This window comes from Mobula birostris, chromosome 30 (assembly GCF_030028105.1).
Source record: "Mobula birostris isolate sMobBir1 chromosome 30, sMobBir1.hap1, whole genome shotgun sequence".
Lineage (NCBI taxonomy): Eukaryota > Metazoa > Chordata > Chondrichthyes > Myliobatiformes > Myliobatidae > Mobula > Mobula birostris.
Window position 1 is genome coordinate 3,573,039 of NC_092399.1, and position 6,887 is coordinate 3,579,925.

Genomic DNA, 6,887 nt, shown 5'->3' on the forward strand with positions numbered 1-6,887 from the left:
AGCAATCCCCCCCCAGTTTAACCCCAACCTAGTCATGGGACAATTTTCACTGACCAATTAACCTGCCAGCCAGTAGGTCTTTGCACAGTAGGAGGAAATCAGAGGACTTGGAAAAAAACCCGTGCGAACGTATAAACCCCTTGCAGGCAGTAATGGGAAATGAACTCGGGTCAATCCTTCCTCAAAATTTAATACACATTTATTTTTTAAAAAGGTATTTTGCGAGGCAACTTCAATCCTTCCTCAGTTTGGCTTCAGCAAAGCTTTGCATCACATGTATTATACCTTCTATACTGTAATCCAGATCTGTAACTTTAAAACCACTCCACGACCACTTGACTATTTTGTATACTTGTCCATTTGAAACTTCAAAGACTTGTTCAAATGAGCTTCTGAGTGTCTATGATCATGCTTTAGCTTCTCATTATTTATTCTTACCCGCCCAGGGTGAGACCGATCAGAAAGGCTGTCCTCCCTTTGCACTTTGTGTGTGTGTTGACGCCTGTAATGTCCCCAAGCACACTCAACTGCAAAACTTGTGGTAGTGGGGGACTGCGTTCATGCTCTAAAGAGTTGAACTGTGCCCAATTAATGACCGGGAGCATGATGAGAGATTCATTTTCACGGCTGAAAATTAATTCTCTGATTTGTCATATTTTAAAACAATGTGCACAAACTTATTGCCAATGAAAACTGCTTATTCCAGTTTTACCAATTTGCATTCTATTCCTATTTCCCTGCACGTTATCCATCCAGACCAGTCACTTTACTGCCTATCTTTGTGCTATCAGCAAAATTGAATATTTGGCTTTCCATAGAACAGCACAGCACAGGAACTGGCCCTTCAAATCACAATGTTGTGCTGAACTACTTAAACTAAAATATCTACCAGTTGAAAGGTCTCTGAAATGCCTCTATGGTATCTGACTCCACCACCACCCCTGGTATCTCATTCCAAGCACCCACTAGTTACCGTTCATAAAACAAAACTTTCTCCACACATCTCCTTTTCAACTTCTCTCACCTCTCCTTTAATCTATGCCCTCTAATATTAGACATTTCAACCCTCGGGAAAAGATCATGGCCGTCCATGTATAATGTCTATGTCTATTGGAAGAGGTACAATCGACGTTTCGGGCCGAGACCCTTCGTCAGGACTAACTGAAAGAAGAGATAGTAAGAGATTTGGAAGTGGGAGGGGGAGGGGGAGATCTGAAATGATAGGAGGGGGAGAGATGGAGCCAAGAGCTGGACAGGTGATTGGCAAAAGGGATACGAGGCTAGAGAAGGGAGAGGATCATGGGATGGGATATTGGGGGGGGCGGGGAGAGAGGGAGAGAGGGAGAGAGGGAGAGAGGGAGAGAGGGAGAGAGGGAGAGAGGGAGAGAGGGAGAGAGGGAGAGAGGGAGAGAGGGAGAGAGGGAGAGAGGGAGAGAGGGAGAGAGGGAGAGAGGGAGAGAGGGAGAGAGGGAGAGAGGGAGAGAGGGAGAGAGGGAGAGAGGGAGAGAGGGAGAGAGGGAGAGAGGGAGAGAGGGAGAGAGGGAGAGAGGGAGAGAGGGAGAGAGGGAGAGAGGGAGAGAGGGAGAGAGGGAGAGAGGGAGAGAGGGAGAGAGGGAGAGAGGGAGAGAGGGAGAGAGGGAGAGAGGGAGAGAGGGAGAGAGGGAGAGAGGGAGAGAGGGAGAGAGGGAGAGAGGGAGAGAGGGAGAGAGGGAGAGAGGGAGAGAGGGAGAGAGGGAGAGAGGGAGAGAGGGAGAGAGGGAGAGAGGGAGAGAGGGAGAGAGGGAGAGAGGGAGAGAGGGAGAGAGGGAGAGAGGGAGAGAGGGAGAGAGGGAGAGAGGGAGAGAGGGAGAGAGGGAGAGAGGGAGAGAGGGAGAGAGGGAGAGAGGGAGAGAGGGAGAGAGGGAGAGAGAGAGAAAAGAAAAAAAAACCAAAAAAACAAAAAAAACAAAAAAGAGAAAGAAGAGCCCGGAGGGGGGAGAGCAGGCAAGAAGTTATTGTGAGAGGGACAGAGGGAGGGGGAAAAAAAAGAGAAAAAAGTGAAATAATGAAAGTTCTATTTTAACTTCATCAGTCCACAGGCCTTGTTTCCAAAATGCATCAGGCTTGTGTAGATGCAAACAACAGGAATTCTGCAGATGCTGGAAATTCAAGCAACACACATAAAAGTTGCCGGTGAACGCAGCAGGCCAGGCAGCATCTCTAGGAAGAGGTGCAGTCGACGTTTCAGGCTGAGACCCTTCGTCAGGACTAACTGTTTAGATGTTCCTTTGAACCTTTTGAATAGAACTTTTTGGCCTCAAAGAGAAAGGGCATATTTGAAAAAAAAAGGGGACAGAATTTCATGAAAAGAACCCCTCTCCAACTGTTAAGCACGGGGGTGGATCGATCATGCTTTGGGCTTGTGTTGCAGCCAGTGGCACAGGAAACATTTCACTTGTAGAGGGAAGAATGAATTCAATTAAATAAAAGCAAATTCTGGAAGCAAACATCACACCGTCTGTAAAAAAGCCAAAGAAGAAAAGAGAATGGCTTTTACAACAGGATAATGATCCTAAACACACCTCAAACTCCACAATGGACTACCTCAAGAGGCACAAGCTGAAGGTTTTGCCATGACCCTCACAGTCCCCCACCCTAAACATCATCGAGAATTTGTGGATAGACCTCAAAAGAGCAGTGCATGCAAGCGGCCCAAGAATCTCACAGAACTGGAAGCCTTTTGCAAGGAAGAATGGGTGAAAATCCCCTAAACAAGAATTGAAAGATTCTTAGCTGGCTACAGAAAGCGTTTACAAGCTGTAATACTTGCCAAAGAGGGTGTTACTAAGTACTGACCATGCAGGGTGCCCAAACTTTTGCTTGCCGCTGTATTTATTACACCATGTCTACTCTTCAACCATCTTCTCAATTTCCCACATTGCAATACTGCACCTTGGATCTCCCAAGAGATGGGTTGGAATCTGTCCACAGAACAAGTGGATGTTCAACTGCCATTGTCTCCTCTGCAGAATTAATGTCACACAGAATTAATGTAGTTTAGAGGGACTTAAGTCAAACACAGGCAGATAGGACTAGCTGGTTAGGCAGAGTCAGTGTGGACAAGTGGGACTGCAAGGCCTGATTCGATGCTATATGACTAAACCTGACGTAAATTAAGGGACTGTTTTGTCAAGCACCGCCACTCCATCCACCAAAAGCAGAATTTCCCCGGTGGGCAACTATTTAATTTCAAACCCCATTCTGACATTTTGGTCCATGGCCTCCTCTTTTGCCATGACGAGGCCACTCTCAGGATAGAGGAGCAACATTCAGATAGCTTCCAACCTGAGGCATGAACATCAATTTCTCACTCTGGTAATTTTCCCCTTCCCTTCTTTCCACTTCTACCAGGCACAAAGGATCATAACCAAAAAAAAATCCACAAATCCACTAGTAGTTGGTGAGCCAAAATAAAATACCTCCCCTTCTTCTATTCCCTACGTTGGTCTCTTACCATGTCTCAGCCACCGAATCCATTCCCCCAGGTCCCTTCCACCTCCTCCCTTTTGGTCCCATGGTCCACTCTTCTATCAGATTCATTCCCCCCCCCCCCCAGCATTTTACCTTTCCAACCCACCTGGCTTCACCTATCACCTACCAGTTAGCTTCTTTCCCCTCTCCAACCCCCCTCCCCCACCTTTTTATTCTGGCATCTTCCCCCCTCTCTTCTCAGTCCTGAAGAAGGGTCTCAGCCCAAAACGTGAACTATTTACACTATTCATTTCCCTAGATGCTGCCCAAGCTGCCGAACTCCCCCAGCATGTTGGATGTTGCTCTGGATATCCAGCACCTGCTGAATCTCTTGTATCTATGACACCCCACCTTGCTGAGTGGCAGTTCACACGTTCAGAAGCAGAGACGACCAGGTTATCACTGATCCTTCCAGAGAACCATACACAGGGAATTCACAGCAAACATCCAGATGCTAAAGGTCTCCTCTAACTAAGATCTCTGGCAACTGTTTGTACAGTAAGCTTTAGCAAACCTAGATTGCCATCTATAGCTCAGAGATAATCTCTCAATAATAAGTGTTAGTGATGAACTTCATCTCCAGTACATTTTCAATTATCTGAAGCTGTGAAAGAGCAAGACTTCAGACCAGACACCAAGTTTGTGGTTTACCAAGCGACAATGGTCCCTATTTACCACATTTCCAAGATAGCAACTACCTACTGTGTGGAACCCAAAGCGCTTGACAAAAGTCCCCCAATTCTGCAGTAGGATTAACAGCTTGCTGCACACCAGACCCTCTAAACAAGTGCCCCGTGCACCTCCAATGAAACGAGACTTCAAGGGAAACAGAAAATGTTTCAAGGACATTGTCAAACTCCCCATGACAAAATGTAATACCCAGTCGAGTTCAGCAGAATCCCCGGCCCATGGTCACTCACAATGGAGGAGGTGCTGCCAGGCAGTCCAAAGATCCCCACCATCTAGACCATGCCATCTTCACAGTTATCTTCAGGCAGGAGGTACAGACCCACACCACCAGGTGCAAGATCAGCTACTTCCCTTCAACTATTTGGTCCTTGAACGTATCCCCATAATCCTAATCAGTACAGCAACATTCTGCACTACAACAGACTTCCTATTTTAAATGAGTTCTTTCCTGCAAAAATTGCGCATAGAATTTTAATGTACGTTTTTCTTGCAAATGTGTATCTAATGCCATGTGCAGTAAGTTTTTCATTGCACCGTGCATACATGTACTTGTGCATAAGGCAATAAACGCGACTAACTTTGACAGCCTGTACAAACTCAGAGCAATCATCTCCAGCAGTGCCTCCAATATACAACTTCACCTCTCCAAACCCTCCTGCTACCCGTTCTTTTCCGCCCCTCGCTAGCCTCCTCTGGTTCCCAGCGGCACTTGCATAAAACCAGGAAACACCGGGGTGAAACATCTCTCCAAAAGCAAGGCACTTTTAAAAAAAACAGCGAGAGAACTCGAACACGAAGCATTATGTGCAAAATTGTGGAGCATTTTAAATAATATCTCCGCTTCACAGCGCTTCCTTGAACGGATAAATAAAAGGTGTCTCCAATTCCACAAGTAAACTTCCCGAACCTCTTTGCTTAGAAACACCCCAGTGCGCCGATGCTGGTTACTTTGTACATGTCCTTACCTGGCGCTTGCCCACACCTTCCTCGTCACCGAGCTCTACTGAACTGTCACATAAAACTTCCTCGCTCCGATTTCACCCGCCACTCGCTGAACGGGGAACGCTGGCAGCGGTGAACTCCATTACGCAACCTCACAACGGCAGCCTTATCTCAGGACTACATCACCCATAAGGTAGCGCGCTGCCGTCCGCCCATTGGTCCAGTGGCTTCGCAGCCTATTGGACAGAGAAATGGCAACTGCGCCCTCTATGAATTTCGTCTGAGAACTGCCCAACTTCTCATTATGTTTTACTTTCCCATTTATAAGCATTGAGTTATTCAGCAATACACAACACACTATGTGCAATCTAATCTAGTAAAATCACAGACTTAGGAAATCTCCAGAATTGATCCAGGGAAAACTCCTGCCACTCTCTGTAAAGAGTTTGTACATTCTCCCGGTGACCACATGAGTTTCCTCCAGGTGCTCCAGTTTCCTCCCACAGTCCACAGACCTGTAGTTTAGCAGTTTAATTGGTATTGGTCACTTGACTGCAATTGTAGGTGGCGGGATGGAGATACATTTCTACCAAAGGAGGTATTAGGTGCTCCTTCCCTCTGCGAGGCTGCAAGTCACCCTTTGGGCAAGGTGTAGCACCCTGCCTATCACACCCCCACCCCCACCGATTAGGGTCACGTGAAGCCACGGAAGCGGGTGGTGGATATTTGTTTGAGCAGCTGGTGCACACTGCAAGTCCTTGTTATGTGACCACTGATGCCAGGCAGAAAATCTCTGGAGTATTGATAATGGCTGCGGTCACCTGTCTTGTAAAGACACTGCCCAGAAGAAGGCAATGTCAAGCCATTTCTGTAGAAAAACTTTCCAAGAACAAGCCCGGTCATGGATAGACCATGGAGAGTTAAGGTTTTGGGTCGAAAACCCTTTGACAGAACCAGGGAAGAGACAAAGTAAGTTGGTTCTAAGTTGGAGAGATGGTGGGGAAGGATGGGTAGGAGAAGACAATGTCACTGAGAGGCTGAGGCTGGAGTCACTGTGGGGAAATGTTGTGGATGAAGTCATGTGGTTGGTAATTACAGGAAACTGAACAAATATTTAAGAGAAATTCGTATAGGTACATGGACGGGGGGGGGAGGGGTATGGAGAGCTGTGGTCCTGGTGTGGGTCGATGGGACTAGGCAGAGTGATAGTTCAGCATGGACTAGATAGACTGAAAGACCAGTTTCTTTGACTTGATGATTCTATTACAGATCAGTGATCTGCACCAACCACAAACTGTTCCAGCTGCTACCATCCGGGAAATGGTACCACAGCATGAAAGCCAGGACCAACAGGCTCCAGGGCAGCTTCTTCCACCAGGCCATCAGACTGATTAATTCACACTGACACAATTAGATTTCTGTGCTACATTGATTGTTCTGTTGTATATCTTACTGGATATACTATTTATTACAAATTACTATAATTTGCACATTGCACATTCAGACGGAGATGTAAGGTGAAGAGTTTTACTCCTCATGTATGTGAAGGATGTAAGAAATAAAATCAGTTCAGTTCAGTTCAATTCAACAGTACTGGCCAAACAAACTTCCTTTGTTCTTCTTCTCCTGCTGCCCTCATTTCACAAGTAAGACTACACCAGACTTCATTACAACTTTGGTCTCAATATAGATGGAATATCTGAGTTGCAAAAATCTGAATGGAATCAGTGTCCTTGACATCAGGG

The 6,887-nt window shown here is 46.4% G+C and overlaps 1 protein-coding gene across 2 annotated transcripts in view; it reads right to left on the reverse strand.

The window, feature by feature from the left end:
• Positions 1–5,330, reverse strand: part of LOC140190601 (platelet-activating factor acetylhydrolase 2, cytoplasmic-like) — a 56,972-nt gene extending 51,642 nt beyond the window's left edge. For both annotated transcript variants that reach the window (XM_072247300.1, XM_072247299.1), the window contains exon 1: positions 5,166–5,330. The gene's annotated coding sequence lies outside the window, so the exon portion shown is untranslated. The remainder of the gene's footprint in view (positions 1–5,165) is intronic.
• Between the last annotated feature and the right edge of the window lie 1,557 nt (positions 5,331–6,887).